This window comes from Oryx dammah, unplaced genomic scaffold, assembly GCF_014754425.2.
Source record: "Oryx dammah isolate SB20612 unplaced genomic scaffold, SCBI_Odam_1.1 HiC_scaffold_2, whole genome shotgun sequence".
Taxonomy (NCBI): domain Eukaryota; kingdom Metazoa; phylum Chordata; class Mammalia; order Artiodactyla; family Bovidae; genus Oryx; species Oryx dammah.
Genome location: NW_024070186.1, coordinates 77,601,111 through 77,622,096, shown reverse-complemented (window position 1 = coordinate 77,622,096; position 20,986 = coordinate 77,601,111). Strand labels below are relative to the sequence as shown.

The following is a 20,986-nucleotide window of genomic DNA, read 5'->3' as shown; positions in this document are numbered from 1 at the left end:
ATACTGCAGCTGAATACTAGGTATTGTTCCTTTCCAAAAGCATTAAAATATAAAGGTCAGTTAGCTTAAATGGTATTTTATTGCACACACTTTAAAAAGACCTTGAACAATTAAAGCAATGAAATATATTCCTTGCTATCATTTTAAACGTTCTCAGAAGCATAAAAGAAGGCACATACCACAAAAAATGTTAACCCCTTCTCTCCCTTTATTTCAAGGCCTCACAGAACTTATGAGCCTTTTCATCCGAGTTTCCAGTGGTTTCATGTAGTTTGGGTGAAATTCTGGGTTATCTAGCCATTTCACTTAGGCGTCAGGGTCACGACCACCCAGAATATGGCCCATGGAGAGGGATTATTACCAGAATACCACCAAAGACACAGGTCAAAAATAAAGACTACATCAGTGGGTCTCCCAAGAGCTCTAAAATAAGACCAAAGCTCACGCACTCTAATTGAGGTGAACAAATTAGGGACAGGGCATCTTTTTCTTAATTCCTCCAGAGGTTTTAATAGGGTAGGTGGGCTTGCAAACCACTGGACTGGAAGACTGCAAACTCCTCTGTAGCTGTTAAGCTCTAGGAAAAGCTTCAACCATCTCCCTCCTGCCTTATAGGATCCTCAGATGGACCCTGACAGCATTCTATTATTTCTCTCCCTGGTTCAGTTCCCGTAAAAATAAAATGGTGAAAATGACAAGCCATTTCCACCAGGCTAGAGGGGGAAAAGATGATCGATTTTAAGGTGTTTTGCATATATGAGTATCAGTTCTTATCGATTTCCTTACATGTAAAAGGGTTCCTTAACTTTTCAAAGGCATTGCTCTCCCAACAAACAGTCTATAAACTGTCTATGCCTCTAAAAATATCCTCCACTGTTTTGTTTTTTCCCCCCCACCCTCAAGTTCCTGGAAACTAGAACCTTGGGCAGGGTACTTGATCACAGGATCATAGATCAGGGTCTTTCTAGAAGTTCCCTGGAAAGTCACCCACTTTCACGCAGAAAAGAGGTCATTATCCCATTTCACAGATAGGTCAAGTGAAGCTCAGAGAGATCAAGTGACTTGAGTTTAGTCACACTCAGGTCCTCACACTCCACACCGACATGTCTCTCTGATTTCTGAAGGTCAGAAAGTCCAGCCCTTATATATAGGATAACTATAGCTCCTATTCTAGCTCATCCAGGTGACAAGACAACCAGAGTCCCCTCGCCAGGCCTTGTCCACTAACCTCTAGCAAAGGAAGCTGAGACTCAAAACCTCCCATCTGAGGTCATAAAATGAAAGAAAAGCCTCAGATGTCAATAAATTGTTATTTGCTGTAACTTGATGGATTAGTCAGGCTTTCAAGGTGGCGCTAGTGGTAAAGAACCTGCTCATCAATGCAGGAGACCCAAGGGACTAGGGTTTGATCCCTGGGTCGGGAAGATGCCCTGGAGAAGGGCATGGCAACCCACTCCAGTATTCTTGCCTGGAGAATCTCATGGACCGAGGAGCCTAGTGGGCTGCAGTCCATGGGGTCACAAAGATTCAGACATGACTGAAGCAACTTTCCATGCATGCATGCAATGGATTAGTAACTTTGAGCAAGATTTTCAGTGCAAGAGGGAAAGAAGACCCCATAATTACATTTCGGAATATAAGCAAGGGATATCAGAAAGGGCAGAGAATGTTAATCACAAACAAATTAGTGCAAGGAAACGCAGGGTGTTTGCTTCTGAGGCACCTATAAGCTACTGAGGCTAATGATTACATGCGTTTATGGGTCATCATTCCACTTAAAGGTCAGAAAAATGAATAGATGCCTAGAAATATGTGTTCCCCAAACTCTTAGGTACCATGAATTTTATGTAAATGGGGGGGAAAAAAAGTCATGGAGATCTTCTGAATCTCATTTTAGAGATCAAGAAATGACAAGGGATAAAGAATCCTACTCAGATGACTAAACGATTAAGAAGCAGATACAACAACACGCAAGTTGTATCTCAGTCATTTCTCCTTTAAAGAGAAATATTCTATGGTATTGGCCAATAAATGGAAAATTCTGAATATATATTTCTACAATTACAGTCAAGAAATGGAAATCTTTCTGTTTCCCTAACACATTATGATTTCATGGACAAAGGAAAACAGTAAGGGTAGCTTGATATATTTACCATGATTTGATTTTTTTTTTAATTAAGAGGGCACAGGCAAAAGCAGAGTTGTTTTGACCTATAAAAAAATGTGAGGGTGGAGAAGGAAACAAGCTTTACTATTTGATTATCAAATTTATTTTGCCATCTTCGTTGTATGGGAGGCATTAGCATCCTAAGAGGAGGTGAAAGGCTTGGTAGCCCAAGACCTCATTCTCGTGGCCCACTTTTTTGTCAGCTCAAGAGTGACAGGAAGTATTTTTCACAGAGCTAGAACAAATAATTTCACAATTTGTATGGAAATACAAAAAACCTCGAATAGCCAAAGTAATCTTGGGAAAGAAGAATGGAACTGGAGGAATCAACCTGCCTGACTTCAGGCTCTACTACAAAGGCACAGCCATCAAGACAGTATGGTACTGGCACAAAGACAGAAATATAGATCAATGGAACAAAACAGAAAGCCCAGAGATAAATCCACACACCTATGGACACCTTATCTTTGACAAAGGAGGCAAGAATATACAATGGAGTAAAGACAATCTCTTTAACAAGTGGTGCTGGGAAAACTGGTCAACCACTTGTAAAAGAATGAAACTAGAACACTTTCTAACACCATACCCAAAAATAGACTCAAAATGGATTAAAGATCTAAATGTAAGACCAGAAACTGTAAAACTCCTAGAGAAGAACATAGGCAAAACACTCTCTGACATATATCACAGCAGGATCCTCTATGACCCACCTCCCAGAATACTGGAAATAAAAGCAAAAATAAACAAATGGGACCTAATTAAACTCAAAAGCTTCTGCACAACAAAGGAAACTATAAGCAAGGTGAAAAGACAGCCTTCAGAATGGGAGAAAATAATAGCAAATGAAGCAACTGACAAACAACTAATCTCAGAAATATACAAGCAACTCCTGCAGCTCAATTCCAGAAAAAATAAACGACCCAATCAAAAAATGGGCCAAAGAACTAAATAGACATTTCTCCAAAGAAGACGTACAGATGGCTAACAAACACATGAAAGGATGCTCAACATCACTCATTATCAGAGAAATGCAAATCAAAACCACAATGAGGTACCATTTCACGCCAGTCAGAATGGCTGCAATCCAAAAGTCTACAAGCAATAAATGCTGGAGAGGGTGTGGAGAAAAGGGAATCCTCTTACACTGTTGGTAGGAACGCAAACTAGTACAGCCACTATGGAGAACAGTGTGGAGATTCCTTAAAAAACTGGAAATAGAACTGCCATATGACCCAGCAATACCACTGCTGGGCATACACACTGGGGAAACCAGAATTGAAAGAGACACGTGTATCCCAATGTTCATCACAGCACTGTTTATAATAGCCAGGACATGGAAGCAACCTAGATGTCCATCAGCAGACAAATGGATAAGAAAGCTGTGGTACATAAACACAATGGAATATTACTCAGCCATTAAAAAGAATACATTTGAATCAGTTCTAATGAGGTGGATGAAACTGGAGCCTATTATACAGAGTGAAGTAAGCCAGAAAGAAAAACACCAATACAGTATACTAACGCATATATATGGAATTTAGAAAGATAGTAACGATAACCCTGTATGCGAGACAGCAAAAGAGACACAGATGTATAGAACAGGCTTTGGACTCTGTGGGAGAGGGAGAGGGTGGGATGATTTGGGAGAATGGCATTGAAACATGTATAAAATCATATATGAAACAAATCACCAGTCCAGGTTTGATGCATGACACTGGATGCTTGGGGCTGGTGCACTGGGACGACCCAGAGGGATGGTACAGGGAGGGAGGAGGGAGGGGGGTTCAGGATGGGGAACACATGTATACCTGTGGCGGATTCATGTTGATGTATGGCAAAACCAATACAATATTGTAAAGCAAAAAAAAAAGGAGTAACAGGAAACAAGAGTGCAAGGATCATACCAAAAGGATATATTAATTAACTGTGCATTGCAAAGACAGATAATAAATTCAGAAACGAAGGAAGAGAGAAAGAAACCATTTCACAACATTTTGTCCACAAGTTTCTCGAAAAGCCTCTCCAGACCCTGCCTTCTGCAATCCCAGCCCATGTCCTCTGAGATTTAAACTGCCCCCAAAGCACAGTTTTTCTAGCAGCCTCCAACAGCAAAGGTGGGAGAGGATTGCCAATTTCTTGTGAATCCTGAAGATTTCCTTTATGAGTCATGGGAAACTGAAATAACTTGGGGGGCGGGGATGACTTTTTTGAAAGAAACAGTTTTAAATCAGTTCCCAGTAATTTGTTCTGCTGTGTGGTATAAGTCTTGAACACAGGAAAAGTTAAGTTTCTAGAGTTGATGCAAAAATGGGAGTTTTTGTTAGGTTCTGTCAATTGTCACCGTGGCATTTCTTATTAGGACTTTTCTTACTGTCATTTTTTTGTGAAATTAATTATAGTTTGATCAGTGTAGGAGCTATTTTGAATCCATGGGACTTTCCTCACCAGATTGTTTTGGCATTTTAAAGTCATTCACATTCAGGGCCTAAACAATATGGCAAGTATCTCTTTTTCTCTCTCCTTTATACTCAAATTCTAAACAAAGGAACCATCTGTTCTCTCTCTAAAAACATCAGCCCTTGTTTTCATTTTTCTGTTAATAATAATGCTTCAAACTTATAGCATGTCTTTTTCCAACTTGCTTATTAAAGCATTTTGTAGATATTGCCTCACTTATTTTCAACATCACCCCGCCCCTGATTAACTAGAGGGTAAAGGGAAACGTTTGCCAATTTTTAGTTAGATAAGTGATTATTGGATGTTTGATGAGTTCTATCCAAATGACCACAGGTGAACCTCAGAAGGAAAGTGGCCAACACCTAGCTCAGCTCTGACTCTTCCACGTGTAAAAGGGAGACCCAGAAAGGAGAAGTCACTCAGTGATCTATTTATGTACTTGGTCCTCTACTGCACCCCTGCTCCCCCAGCCCCGACTGTAAGCAGCCAAGGTGAGAACCGTGTCTTACACATTTTTGTGTCTCAGGTACATGATGTGTAAAAAGTGCTCATTTGAATATTTCTTGAATAAATGAAAATTTTGAGGGTAGTTCCACAGGTGGTTGCGGCAGAGCCGGGGTCAGAGCTCAGCTCACCCATCCTCTTACTCAGTGTGCTGTTAAAAATACACACCAAATCGACCCAAATGCAAAACAAATCAGAGACAATACCAAAGGGGGTGGGCAGGGTACATAAGATGCAGGCTTGTGTCTAGACTCAAGAAGCTGGTTGAACAAAATCAGTAAGCATCACAGAGTTTGGCCAGTGGCCATGCTCAGACATAACCCACGTTAAGGCTGACTCCCCAAACGCTCTCCGCTTCTTCTGTGCTCCGAGCAGTTGGGGATGTGGATGTAGCGGAACTAGCCCTTAGACATGACCCAACTGGAAGAAATGATGTATTTTAATGCCAAAGGACAGCATGTCTCTATAACACCCCTGAGCCCAAAACGAGAGCACCCTCCACCCTGAGATTTCCCCGCATCACTCAGTGTAACCCAAGAGTGCTCAGCCTGGGAATCATGAAAGCCACCAGCCCAGAGTTTTCCAACAAGCAGAGAGGTCACTGAAATCAAAACTTTTTTTCCATGTGCCTCACTGGAAATCTGCGACTCATTTGGCACATTTTTCTTCTTTTCAGAACGCCCCATTCCCCACTGCTACTCCGAAGCTAAAGGGAAAATAAATTGTTTTTAGAAAAGCAAGTTAACTGTGGGATTCTGTCATCCAAATGCCTTCTACACTAGTAATTCTAACAAAGTCAGCAACTCCCTGAAGAGTCTTCAAAAATAGATTGTCTGTGTAGACGAGAAAGCTAGACGTCCAAAAGAGAGAAGGAAAAATACCTTCTTTAAGTAAAAGAAAAAAGAAATCATATAGCCAAAGAGAATTCAAGTATATTATAACGCGGTCTCACATTAAATGAATTCGTTTCAGACATGAACAGGAAACAAATCAGTGACAAGATGCAAACAAATCAGCATACAGGAGCTGTCAAACAATTAGGATTTGTTTGAAGGGGGACGGGGGTGGGCACACTGGTGCGGAGGGGAGAGAAAGACACAGGAATAAGGATGGAGTCACTTCAACCCGCAACACGCTGTGTCTGACACGGACACAGAGGCTGCGGGCGGTGTCTGGGATCATCCAGCACATGGTGGGAAGCATTTATATCAAGCCATGCAGTATCAGCAGGGGAATAAGACAGCAAGTACTTCAGGGCAGACAGCTGCAGAGAGGGGCCCTGCACAGAGCAGACACAGCAGGCTGAATGCATTCGTATACCAGCAGTCCCTCCCTCACTCACCACGCTCGGCTTCTGGACGCCTTCAGGGTCAAGGCTGTCCCCAGAACCATGTATCATTCCTGCAGCCACTACCTGTGGACTCGCTCTCAGCACGTTCCTGACAAGTTTGCCCTTTTCATACATATGGACCTTTCTGCTCTTAGGCCACCTCCAAAAATATCACCTTGGACTTTGCATACATCCCCGGTAATCCAGCATCTTAATGTTTAACTTGAATGTTAAAGTGAAAAGAATAAAGGATCCATCTAATGTTATTTAACTAGCCTTCATCTCCAAACCTAAGTTTTTCAGGGGATCATTTGGAAGCTGGCCATTGGGGAGGTCAGTTAAGTATTCATCTGATGTCTGGTTAGGTGTCTGTCATGTCGGCAAGAACAGAGAAGACCTCAGCATGCAGCTCTCACAGACCTTGACAATCATCTCCTGCCAAAATCATGTCTGAGAAAAGAACCCCCAAGACGGCAGATGCTTCCCCTCACATGAGCAGCACTCCTGGCTAACCAATAAATACAACTTGATAGTGGTGACTGGAACTTTTTCAAATAAAAGTGTCTCTCAGAGGATATCGCTGGTTTGATACTCTAACTACTCAGTTCAAGTTAGATAACTGGGAGCAAGGCTCTCAGTCACGCTGGATATCAGTGTCTCTTTTCCTACAAAATAAAGCAGCTCAATTCAGTAAGCTCAGACCTCCTCTGTCTCACAAATCCTGTGCCTCACTGCTACTGCCAAGTGATCTACCCTCTCCCTCTTAGTTTGTTCATCTCCTCTCTCTCTCTCACATACACACAAGCTCACCCCAAGGTCCCTCTTATCCAGTCCACAATCTTGTTATTTAGGCAAGCTACAAGCAGTTCCTCCACAATCCCCATCACTGTTTCTCTGCTTAAGATCTGACACCAAAAGGATGTTTTAGCTAGTTTATAAGAGACACAAACATGGGGTACATGAACCCCATTTACACACAGATCTCACCTTGAGATGAGATCCTCAGAGGGGCTCCAGCAGTCTCTTCATTCCCCGGCCACAGAGGCAGCCACCTGCGGGGACTCCAGTCCGATCTCTACCCTTTACTCTCTGACACCTTGAACAAGTCATTTTACCTCTCTGAGCCTCAGTTTCTCTAACTGTAAAGTGAGGCATTTGGAATCAAATGAATGCCAAAGTCTCTATCAATTCTGACATCCTTCCCTAGAGCTATGAAATTTCATTTGCCATCAAAGCAAACACCCTCCAAAGCCCTGTCTCTGGTATTGGTGTTGACTTGGGGCTCCCAGGTAAATGGAGATAACTCTTTGCATGATCTTGCACAATAAGTAATAATAGCGCATCAATAGGAGCAAATACTTCTAATTTGTGTTTGTTTGTTTATTTCCAAGCTAAAGAAGTTGCAGGCACCACCTGCCAATGGCCTTTGGAGTCTCCATGATGCCTTTTTTATTTTTTTTAACAATGGGTCAGAAGTTCAGAAACTAAAAAGGTGAAAGTGGAAATCACACAGAAATAATATGGAGCCTGAAAAATTGAAAAAATAATTTAGGATAAATAATACCACACCTCTCTTTTAAAAAAAATTAAACAATAATGAGAGTAAGAAGGGGCACTATAAAGTAAAAATAAAATCGAACACAGAAAAGACTGATTTGCTTAGGATTCCTCTCAGCCATGTAATCAGCACGAATAGCAAAGACCGTATAATACTCATGTTTCTATTTGTTGCCCTCAACTGACATGGTTGGTCGTTTGTTTTGTTTTAAATAAAATGGGGAAGCAACAAATATATTAAATCCATCTGCAGAAAACCCATATTTGCATGTGGAAAACAAATAAGTGGGTGCCTGAATGGGTGATTAGGCATGCAATTGCCCATCTGTACCGGGGCCCCAGGCTCCCTGCAGGTGCGCCTGACGCAGGAGCAGACTCGGAAAGGCAGGTCCTCCACCATGGAGAGCGACAGGCGGGAACCCGAGCCCTCCGCAGATGGACTTGATCTGAGCTGCCCCTCCTACCCCAGCCCCACAGGGCCCGGCTCTCCAGTCACTGTCCCTGTATCTCACAGCTGAAAACCAGAAATAAGTTTTGCCATCCTTTGCTTAGATTTCTGCGGATTCTTTAAACCACAAAGGCAATCTTTTTTTCTGAGCATCTTCGATATGTTCTTAATAAATATTTGTTATTGCATCTATCTTTATGAGAATGGGTGACCCCCTCTCCTGTACTCTTCACCTGGATCATTCTACTCGAGTCACACTGGCCTCACTTTTCAGCCTCAGGGCCTTGGCAACTGCTTTCTTTAGGCTTGAAACACTCTTTCCCCTCTGGTCTCCAGCTTACTAACTCATAGCCTTCAGGCCTTGCTCCTGTGCACACGTATCAGTAAGACCTTCTTAGATCAATGAATTTAAATCTGTGTCATGGCCACCCTCTGTGCCCTTAAGCTGCCTTATTTTCCTTCTGAAAACAGATCACAACCTAAATATTATCAATTTACTCATTGACAGTTGTCTGGTTCCATCAAACAGGTTTGTCTGATTTGGTTCAAGGTTCCTTTCCCTGCACCTGGAACAGTCTAGCGCATAGTAGGTGCTAAACACCCAGTTGTTATGTTAATGAGTCATCACAATAATCTGCAAATCACTACCCTGGGCACCATGAGTGCTGTTATGGAAAAAGACAAGATCTATGCTCTTAGGAGGCTTCTACAACCTAGTGGAGAAGGAAGACTGGAAATCTGTTTATATAGCAGAGCAAAGTGACATGAATGCTCCACTCAGGATATAAACAAAGCACTCAGATAATACAGAAAAAGCAAGCTCTTGACACTGGAGCGGGGAGTGGGCGGGGAACAGACTGAAGGAGACCAACAGAGCTGAATTCTTGGGAAGTATCTTAAAAGGAAGCACAGAAATCATCCTCAAAAATACATTCAGCACAAACAAGTACTAAGACATCTTCAGTAGCCTCCTTTCCTTCATCAATAATGCTAAGTGAAACAAAAGATTGCCCAAGATAAGTCAGCATTTCTGTGTGCCAAGACCGTGGAGAAAAGAAGAATCACTTTCCTCCATAAAGTCTTCACTTTAAAATGGAAATTACTTAATTTGCACACAAATGCACACAAAACATCTCTTCAGAAAATTCCAGGACGACCTTAAAGGGTGTCCAGTCTAACAACATCTTACTTCCCCTGAGAGGACCCATTGGTATCAGCTTCTATCTAAATACCCTCAGAGATAGGGAACCCATAACCCCAGAAATGGCCCATGCCACTGCAGTCTGCTGTTAATACTAAAACACACTCACTCACACTGTCTTTGTGTTACTTCCTTCCACCCAATGGTCCCAGAACTCCTTCTGGGGTCACAAAGAGGGAGTTTGTATTCCCTTCTGGGGCAGAGTCCCCTCTGCTCCCTCCTTCTCCACCCCTTTCTCTCTTCTCCACACTAACCATCTCCTGTTCTTTGTTTCATCTCTGAAAGGCTCTGATTTCTGGTGCCATCAGCCATCTTAAACTGTACCCTTCCCTTCCCTCCATCTCTCACTGTTCCAGGACTTTTTTTTTTTTGGAGCTGACCTACTGCTCAAGCAATTTAGCATTCTTTGGAGAGCTGAGCATTTTGTCTGGGGTTGGGGAGAGGGGCACAGGGGATCCAAAAGAACATGGGTAAGTAACTCTGTGAGCCCTGACCCAGGAAGACCCTGGCAGAGTACCCTAACTTTCCCACGTTGACCTTGAAATGCTATCTTTAACATAAATTAGAAAGCTGAAGCATCTGACCTCACTCCACCCCAAGGGCATTCAGAATCTGGGGAGTCTTGTACTTCTGATAAACCATGGCCCCCCTAGTCTTGTTGGTCCCAGCTGGCCAGTTGCATTAGAATGTAGTTTTTAGCCATCTCTACACCTGAGAACTGGATTGCTTGTGTGACCTTGGTGAGACACTTAAAGTCAACAAATCAAAGCAATCTCTTGTGCACCTCGCCATGCCCTTCCCCATCCTCAGTCATGGCAGACACTGCTAAATGATCATGGTCAGATACAACTTCAGAATCCTTTTCCACACAGCACCTCAAATAGCCACTACAAATCCACCATGTGGCCACATAAAATCCAAGCTACTCATTCTTCAGATGAGGAAAACTGGAGCTCAAAGATGGGCTGGGACCTCCCTGTGTATCAGGCTCAGGGAAAGAACCAGAACTGCAAAGGTCCCATCCCCATACTCCTGAGTCCCTTGTCCTCCTCTAACTCTGATACTCTATCAGTGCTCTTGGAGTGGGGATGGGGAGCTTGCTGTTGTATTAATACAGATAAAGAAAGGGTTTCCCGATAGGAGGCAGAAGCTTCAGAGAAGGCTTGGGGGAAGAGGGGCATTTGAGCAGACCTGTAGGAACCAGTAAGCTCTATTTGCCTTTAGCCAAAAAAAATTCAGGATTGGAAAAGCATTTCTTGTAGCAAGCACAGCATAAGCAAAGGAATGGGGAGGGCCATGGTGTGATGAGAGGCGGCTATGGGCTTCTGAGAGAGTTGGAGCCAAAACAGAGGCCACGAAGAGCAGTGGGGGAAGAGAGCAAAGATGAAGACAAGACAAGATTAGAAGAGTCAACCAGTCTTTGTGGAGTTTTCAATGCTGATTTTTTTTTTTCTAATTGACTTAAAGGCCTTAAGACTTACAAATAGAAAAACAAAGAAAGGATTAGAGGAAAAGTAAAAGAATCCATCTCCATTCTCAATGGGAAAAAAAAAAAAGCTTTGCCCTAAACTGTATTACAGGAACACTTTCATTATGTAAAAGCCTATTTTGTTTTCATGTCATTCTTAGATTACATCATAGAGTGGCTGCAGCCGTCTCGTACCGTATTATGAATAAATCACCAGCTTAATCATAGAATGAGCCAGGGCCCTAGATTTAAAAGGAAAATATTAGATCATTTTTAATAACTGATATAACTCAAGCCAGTCACCATTGAAGCAGGGGGAGGTGATGTCATCCTAAAGAAGTCCAAAGAGGAACTAGAGAGGGTCAGCGCTGGGCAGGTCCCAGAGAAGCTTCCATTTACAAAGGCAGCTGAGTGAGATGCATTCTCTGGACTGAACGATCTTTTCATGAAAACCAACACTGACTTCTCAATAGACCATCCTCATGAAACATAATGTACAAATAGCTTGTTCCCAAAACGACTATATTTCTAAAGACCAGAAAACATGGGAACATATTATGATGTCTGTCTTTATGTCTTGGGAGCCATTGAGCAAAATTATAAATGTTAAAGCTTTTAGTTATTCAGAAAAAGATGAAAGCTGGAGTGACATATGCAAATGCCACAGGTCTGACCCAATCCAAGAGGACAATACAAAGTAAAGACACTGAGACGATGGGCTGATAGAGAAAAGAACTGGAGCGGTTTCTAGCAGTCACAAACTATTAAGGAGATTGGAAATGAACATTTAATGTGCACCAACTATGCACTAAATATCATACACAATTGGCACTTTAAATACACATGCTGCTTTGTGAGCCCAGACGAATCTAAAAGGTAGGTGCTACTAGCACTATCATTTTCAGATATGGAAAGCAGTTTGAAAATGATTGAATGATGTAAGATTATGCAACTAATACACGAGAGTCTCCTGACTCCAAATTCCACTTTACCTAATTGTCCCACTGTAAATGCTTTTGAACTGTGGTGTTGGAGAAGACTCTTGAGCGTCCCTTGGACTGCAAGGAGGTCCAACCAGTCCATCCTAAAGGAGATCAGTCCTGGGTATTCATTGGAAGAACTGACACTAAAGCTGAAACTCCAATACTTTGGCTACCTCATGCGAAGAGTTGACTCATCGGAAAAGACCCTGATGCTGGGAGGGATTGGGGGCAGGAGGAGAAGGGGACGACAGAGGATGAGATGGCTGGATGGCATCACGGACTCGATGGACGTGAGTCTGGGTGAACTCCGGGAGTTGGTGATGGACAGGGAGGCCTGGCGTGCTGCAATTCATGGGGTCGCAAATAGTCGGACACAACTGACCGACTGAACTGAACTGAAACTATTTCCTATTATGGACTTGCAATGAGAATTAAACAATTGATAAGAAACACTTTGAAAGTACCAAAAGTATTAAAAAAATATTGAAAGCCAAAAGGGATCATGGAGTGGGGAAAAGTACTGACACTCTGGCCAGTGACAGTCTCAGTGACTACAGATGGCCTTCCATATTTTGGCTGCAGGGCTACTAATGAGCTTGACCAACACTTCTATTAATTTTTTAGGAATGCTAGGGTGGGCTCTAAGGGAACCTGTCAACTTCTATGAAATTTACTGCTGAGCTTGGTTTTATAAAAAGACTATTTTGGTGAGGGGAGGAGACAGATGCTCTGGAAAAGGGTTTTCTGCCAGACAGAAAGTATTGGCTGAGGTTTTCTGTCTGATCCTGTCAGTCTCACAGCAATGCTGTGTATCGGTTCACTGTTCTTAATACAAATGTTATTCATAACTGCAGAGACACACTGTCTGACCCAAGTAATACTGATTTATGCAACTTTTCAGGACATGGCGTGACTCAACAGGAGACTCAGACCCTGAAATTTACCTAAAGAGACAACAAGCCTCCAAATTTTGACCTATTTTCCCCAATTTCTTTCTGGAACAGGACAGAGGGTGCAAAAAGCAGAGAAAGCACACCTAAACGTATGGACTGATTTGGAGCAGAGACTGTGTGGAGAGGTGGAGGGGACATACTGGGCCAGAGTCAGAGGTGCCTTTGATGTCCCTCCCATAGCTACCCCTGGCTCCTCAGAAGGGACGTCCTGTCTCTGGGTCTTGGCATCTCATCTGCACAGCAAAGAGCTCAATCAAGAACTTGCAAACATTTCCACCAAAGTAGCACCAACGGCTAAAGAAGGCAAAGATGCAGAGGTATAGGAGCAGGGCATTAATTAAAAACTTGTATTCTTCCTCTGACGACTCATGCCAGTTTTGCACTCTGTGCAATTATATATCAATGCTTATATTCAGATTTTAAATGGAGTTCGCCTCCAAAAAGTCTTCAAATAAAATTGATCTACAGAGGTGCACTGAGTATATGTACCTTAGCACATGCATGTAAGCTTGGGTGTCTGTTACAGGCAGCCCCCCAGGAGACCCCCTGTAACTGTACCTCCTGCTCTTCAGACCCCTTTGCAGTCCCTCCTCTTGACCACGGGTTGGATGTAGTGACTTGCTTCTAATAAGGAGAATGAGGCAGAGGATATGGTGTGTCACTTCCAGGACTGGGTAACAAAAAGGCTGTGGCAGACTGGAAGGATTCTGTCCTGCTCACCTGCCTTCAAGGAAGACAGTTGCCATGTTGGGAACTGCCTATGGGAAGAGAAAGGAACTGAGGCTCCCAAGCCAACAACCCACAGGGAACTGGATCCTGCCAATGATGTGACTGAGTGTGGTGGTGGGTCCTCCCAGGCAGAGCCTTAAGATGAGACTGCAACCTCAGGGCAGACCTGAAGGCACCCATCTAAGCTGTTCCCAGATTCCTGACTCACAGAAACTGTGAGATAATCAATGTTTCTTGTTTGAAAGTGCTAAATTTGGGGTAATTCATTAAGTAGCAATAGATAAGGAAGATAGCATCCCAATCTGAGAGGTCCAGAGGTGGATTATTTTAAAACTTCGTACCAATGCCAGCATTTTTCTTGAGGCTAGGCAACAGAGCAGAAGAGATCTGCTATCAGGAACTCTTGAAAGGCACCCCTGTCCCCTGGAATGTAGAGATGCTTGCTAGCTTGGGAACATACACCCAGCATGCTCTGATCACCCAAAGACGACCATGGAAATAATATCAGTGCAGCTCAAAATCAATATGATGCATTTGACAGCAGTAGACTGGTGAAAAATCAACCAGAGACTGAAGCACCTGTGGAAGGTGTCAGAGTCCTCACCTACCCAGCCATTATCTGCTATCAGCCACACCACCCTCAGACCCCAAACAGACCTAGTGACCCAGATGACAGCTCCATGGTTCACTGAGAAGTTCTGAAGACAGATCTCCTCCTTCTGGAAAGCTTCCCCAATATTCCCAGTTCCTTCCATTCCCTGATCCTTTCATCTAAGCCCCTTGAAAGCTGAGTCTTTAACTTATTTACCTTGATTTCCCAAGCACCTAACATGAGACTGAAAATATATCTGGTGATCAATAAACGTGTGTTGTAAACAATATCTTTCTAATGTGTATTTTACTTTTATGTAGGTCTTTCTCTCCAACTACATTATGAGCTTCTCAAGGTTAGGACTACAACTAATTTACTGTGATGTCCTAAAGACTCTGAGTTTCACTGATTTCCAGACAAGCACTGGGATGAGGGTACAGAGCCAAACACATGCTCTGTGAACCAGGAGTAAATATTTGGCAGCAGTCTACCCAGGACTCATAGGGCCCTCCATCCATTGGCCATCAGACCCCTTCTACAACACAGTAGCCCACTGAGAGAGAACATGAGAACCCCTGACATACTAGGGCTCTGCCCAAGAAAGAGTAAAAGTGTATCCACTGGGCTGAGGTCAGGAAATAGAAGAATGTGGAATTAGGAGGAAGGAAGCAAGACAGAGAGAAAGCTTCCACCTTCTACTTTCACAGATAGCAAATATCTCTGACAACACATTCCTGGGTTACAGAACCACAGAACCTCAGGAGGCTGGACAAGTCCCTGCTCAGACTCAACAAATCCTTTTGTAACTTTTGAAGCAGTAGCATGAAAGTTGGCTACACAGATGTTCACATATGCCGGAAACTACTTCACCAACCGACTGGAGGGAGCCAAGACCTTCACCTCTGACGGAAGTGACCAATCCTTTGCTTCCGGCAGAGACTAATACCTGATTCTCCTGAGGACCAAAGAGGAAATATTAAAACTGAGAGCCCTTAGCTACCATCATCAACTGTATGCTAGTATCAACAGAGGGAAATAATTTCCTTCCTGACTCCCACTGGGTAAGTCACGCCTAGAGCAGAAGGTGTGATTATCTAATCAAACAAAGCAAGTCCCAAATGGGCAGACTGTAGCTTCTAGGGGATGTCTCAAAGCACTGAGACTTCCTCAGTCTTCAAATCTACCTCCTTGCATCTCCCACTGCCTAGAGCAAAAACAAATACAAAAAGTAATCATGACATACAACTTCATCTCAACTTCAACCATCATCAATGAGCCAGGTCCCAGATCTAGCTGCTTTCCAAAATTGGGGACAAATTACTGCCTGTCCAGTCCTAGGGATGCTGGGAGTGCAGAGAGGGAAGGAAGGGCACGCATTGTGCATATATATGATGGACCAGGAAGAGTACAGGGGCCTGCACATTACATTGTGTTATGTTTCTTTATATTTAAGATCAGTAATTTTCTTTATAGTCACTATCTTATTCTGCTTTATACTCCTTGTATTTAAGCAAAAGAAGAAAGCAACTGTAATGACCCATCATGTAAGGCTCACACTTTACAGTTTCCCAAACAGGTTGGCATCTATCAACAAACATGCTCTAAACAAACATGAGAGGTGAGCAGGAAATTATTATTATTATTTCTAATTCTCCAATCAGGGAAATGAAGGTAGAGCGATATTGTTTTCTAGGGTTGCACATCTAATAACTGACAGGCCGTCTGCTATCCCATCCCACCATACTCCCTGTATTCACAGACTTCTTAAGCCATACCGGTCCCAAAAGCCTGTTTCTGTCCAATCATTTGTATGATTCTCATAAAACCATGCAGTTCAGCCGCATCTGTGCTAGAATTCCTGAAGCTTTCCAACAGAGAACTAGCTGGTGCCTGAACACCCTCAGGAAAAGGGACAGTCACTACCTTTAGATTTAGTCTTTCTATCCATGAAAATGCACCGTGCACCTACCAGATGCCAGAGATCCCACTAGCCTCTGGGCTACACGCATGGGCAGGAGATACTGTCCCTCTTCTGACCACGTTTTATATTCTTAGAGGCCACTGATATGTGTGCTGTGCTTCCTGCCTTTTCTGGATCCATTCCAGTAAGAGTGGGACATCATTTCCGGTCCTCTCAGCACCACGGGGTGAAGAGGCCAGTTGGCCAGTGTCCCTTTCAGAAGAGGAGGCAAGGACTAAAGTCCACCAGCCTAGGAGAGTTCTGACAGGAGGGTAAAATAAGGTCCATGGTCACCTGCAAACGCTGGTCCTCTCTCTGCATCCTAACAGCACCCAGATACTCTCTCGAGGGACCACCTCTTCTCCACCATTTAGCTGCCATGAGTTTCCGGGTGACAGCGGGCAGCCAGTTCCCAAGTGTGAGGGGAAACAGCCTGTGGATGAAGCTGACGCACACACAAGACAGCAGAGCAAGGAGCATGTCAGAGAAGCAGAGCCCAGGCCTGTCACACTGAGCCTGAGGGCCACCCGACCTCGGGACTTGCCGGCTTCTGCCCGTCAGCCACCCAACTGCCCTCTCTGTACCACCATCTGAGGCTACATCAGTGTTGTGGGCAACAAAAACCACTGTTGGCTCATAATTAGCTTATGGACAACAGACCCTCCTGAGTTTCTTCCAACTCGCTCCTGGTAATGCACTCTCTCCCATTCTGCCATGACACACTAGAACTTTTGTTTGAACCCAAGTACAAGGCTTCATATTCATCACAACAGAATTTGAAGCACAGGAAAAACTCAGGCGCTGGAGCAGAGAACAAAGATTTACATCTGATGCTCAGAGTGTCTGCTTGGGGAGAAACATTCCAGACCATGTCTGAAATGTTACAGACTGAAATGAATGTGGAAGAGTCCAATCAGTGGTTTCCAGCCTTTCGTCTTATGTAGATCCATAGGTGCAAAGAAAGCCAGCCGGGTGTTCTTTTAAGATACATTGATTAAGAAAAGAAAGAGGGACCAAACGTAACTATAAACTCAGCCTCACTTTGAAACGGAGTTAGGTTTTACTGATCACAACAGAATCCTCTCCCTTTTGAAACACTAAGCCATAAACATGGCAAGACATACTATTTATTCAGTAAAAAGCCAGAGGTGAGGCGTTTAGGGACTGGCCCTGGGAATGAGAGTACAGATTTAGAATTCTAAATAGAAGTCTTGCCCACAATCCCTCAGCTGTTTTCCTCAGATTCTTCTATAGCTCAGGATATCCCACATCATCGATTCTTCTCTAGAATATGTTCTACCTGCTATAAACACAGAGGAATTCCAAAACACAAGGGAAAGTTTACCTTACCTGCTCATCATTCCCGTTTAATCTGAGGATTAAAACTCAGATCCCCGTGGAGATGCTGCAGGCCCTTTAGGACAGGTACACACCCTTGTCTAAGGAAATTTAGCCTTTCCCACCACAAAGAGTTGATGTGAAAATACAAGATCACAGAAAAAGCACCCTGCACAGGGGTGAGCAACAGCCACTTAAAACTACTACTTCCTTTCCTCACAAAGACCCATAACACTGTTCACTGACTCTTTCTCGTCGTTCAATTTCAAGAATGCTCCCCTCCACACCAAAGGAGAAAGAAGGAAGCAGTGCAGTTATTGGCAACCCAAAATCGTAATTACTCCCAATTTCCTTCCAATTTCTCTTCCAGCCACCTTCCAAAGGCTGAGTCCTGCCTTAGCTTTGCCGTCCATTTTATTAGCATTATTATATCTTGCCATTCATTGTCCATCATCAATAAAATCCACTCAAGAAAAGACAGAAGAAGATTTTTGTTCTTCTGAGTTCTTCCACCCTAGTTACCAGTGCCCATGATTTAAATGGAAGCTGATTTTTAAATTTCATTAAAATATGCATATTGATTATAAAAGGAAAAAGTTCTCTTTTTTGCACAGAACTCACCAGCTGAGGAAAAATATCTTCCCTCCGATGAATGCCCTGTAGAACAATGGCAAAAGCACTGAACTGGAATCAGGTGACTGGATTCCGTCCTCCGCTCTGTTTCCACAATGATCTCACCTGTAGAAATGGACAAGGAGGTTAATTATGAGTCTCTAGGATTTCCAGCCAGTCCATTCTGAAGGAGATCAGCCCTGGGATTTCTTTGGAAGGAATGATGCTAAAGCTGAAACTCCAGTACTTTGGCCACCTCATGCAAAGAGTTGACTCATTGGAAAACACTCTGATGCTGGGAGGGATTGGGGGCAGGAGGAGAAGGGGTGACAGGATGAGATGGCTGGATGGCATCATCGACTCAATGGACATGAGTTTGAGTGAGCTCCGGGAGTTGGTGATGGACAGGGAGCCCTGGCATGCTGCAATTAATGGGGTCACAAAGAGTCGGACCCGACTGAGAGACTGAACTGAACTGAACTGAGGATCTTACTAGCTGTAGAACTTCCCCAAGCTTATGAGCTTGCTGGGTAAACTATACTGGAAATGACACCAGGCTTGAAACCCACAAATTTAGTGGCTGATCTCTGTACCTCCTAAGCCACCAGTCAGCTCCTGGCACTTCTGTTTCACTAATATGTCTCAGAATGATGAAGAAAGAGAATGCTGGTACCCCAATGCTCATACCTCAGCTTTGGGGGGAAGTGGGGGAATAGCTTCATCATAATATCAAAAATGAAAGAGATAGATCAATTAGATACATTTTAGACAAGAAAAAATTAACAGCAAAATCTGAACTACAATAAATAAAAAGAGAAAAAATGAGTTTGGAGACAAATTTCTAACTACGGGACCCAGTGGCTGCTGTGAACCTTAGTTTCATTGCCTAAAAAATGACAGTCGATGGGCAGTAGAGGGCTGGACAATCTTGATGCTTCCTGGTAAGTCCTCATGACTTTATTTCATTAAGAGCTAGTACTATTTTGTCAAGAATCCTGCAATATATATTCCAACAGACAAGTGCTCTAGAGTAGCAGATTGTTATAAAATGTAGATTCAGGGGAAATCCACATACCAGAAAAATGACTACTCCCATTTTCACTGTTGTCATTTTAAACATTATTGACCCAATCACACAATCGTTTTGTGAATATGATCTCATTCAATCTTCAAATACCTAAACAAGCTCAAAGTTGAGAGGGATCTTAAAAATGACCCACTTCAACCCTTCCAATTGGCAGGAGGAGAAACTGGGGACCAGAGCGGGGAGGTGGCCACCCAAAAGCACAGTGAGAGGTAGGCAGCCCAAGGCTCCACTTTGGGGCCTGCTCCCCTGGACTGACACTGTAACAGAAGAAATGACTGACATTCGCTGGCCAGAGAGACCTGCCCTCAGGCACACAATCAGCTTTGAAGGATAACCAGGACTTACACACCCAGACCTCAGAACACCTGTTTAAAGCTCTTGCATACAGCCCAATAGCAAAAAAAAAAAAAAACTAAGTTGAGAAAATGGAGTATCATCAAGGTAAGTCCAGCAAAGCAATGCATTTCCTGAGGGCTAGTGGTCTTTGTGGGCACTCGAACTGTCAAAGCCCCTGAGGGATGGAGCACGAGGAGGCCAACACTGGTCCTGTGGACAGTGCAATCTCATAAAAACAAAAAGATCCCAACTCCAAGCCCCAGGAAACCTAAGCCTCTCCTTGCAGAGGGAGACATCAATCAGAACAGTTTCTATAACAACAGCAAAGAGCAGCTGACTTCCCCAGATTTTCAAACTTTGCTGAAAGGTAAATCTCTCCACCATGGCCCTGGGGCAATGTCTCAGGCACTGGCTACCTTCTCTCCAGGCACAAATGAATGTGGCCCCCCTTTTCCATAGTCAACTTCTCTTTCAATAATTTTTTTCTTCCTTTCCATAAAGAGAACAAGCAGTTTCGCAAAAGAACCGCTGTGAAATGATTGAAGTTCTCCTGCAAACAAACCATTAGCAGAGTTCAAATGCAATTTAAATTACCAGTTGTTAAAGTGCTCCTCAATTTCTTCCTAAGTTTCCAAGGAGAATTACATACTATACACTATTTAATTGGTTGTTTTCTATTTTTTAACATCCATTTACCCCCCGATTTTATATATCAGAAGTGTCTATAAAAGCATCCCTTTAAAAAATTATACATTGTGGTATAGATTAAACCTAAAGATTGAAAAGTATCAGAGAAAACAGCTGCAGGATTATGCAGCTCAGTAGAAATTGATGGTTTTGACACCACAAGACATGCAGAGTTTCAAAATCTTAAGAATCACCTGATGGTGTCCTCACTGTTTACAGATGAAGACACTGAAGCCCCAAAGGAAAGGAAGGCTTGGCCCAAGTTTTCTCACAGGTCAGTGACAGATTCCAGGTGAGAACTCCCTACTTCCCAGCCCAGTGCTGTCACTTCCTACCACCATATGTTGAAGGAGATGATGGGAAATGCTCAACGAATTTAATTTCCACCTGTAATTTTTTTCTTAAAGAAAATATGAAGTCATCTTCAAATACACTACTGACCTCAAAAGTGGAGCTGGCCCATTCAAGTATCTTCCCAAAAGGGAGAAAGAGAAGTAGAGCCTGACAAATGAATCAAAGGAGCTTCAAGTGAGCAGCTTCCTGGCAGGAAAAGTCAAGACCCTCTTCTAGATTCACT

The 20,986-nt window shown here is 43.2% G+C and overlaps 1 protein-coding gene across 1 annotated transcript in view; it reads right to left on the bottom strand.

Annotated features, from left to right (window-relative positions):
- The window catches only part of LOC120872594 (LIM domain containing preferred translocation partner in lipoma), a 741,069-nt gene that overhangs the window by 653,336 nt on the left and 66,747 nt on the right, over positions 1-20,986 (bottom strand). Inside the window, exon 2 of the mRNA XM_040253102.1 lies at positions 18,309-18,425. The gene's annotated coding sequence lies outside the window, so the exon portion shown is untranslated. The remainder of the gene's footprint in view (positions 1-18,308; positions 18,426-20,986) is intronic.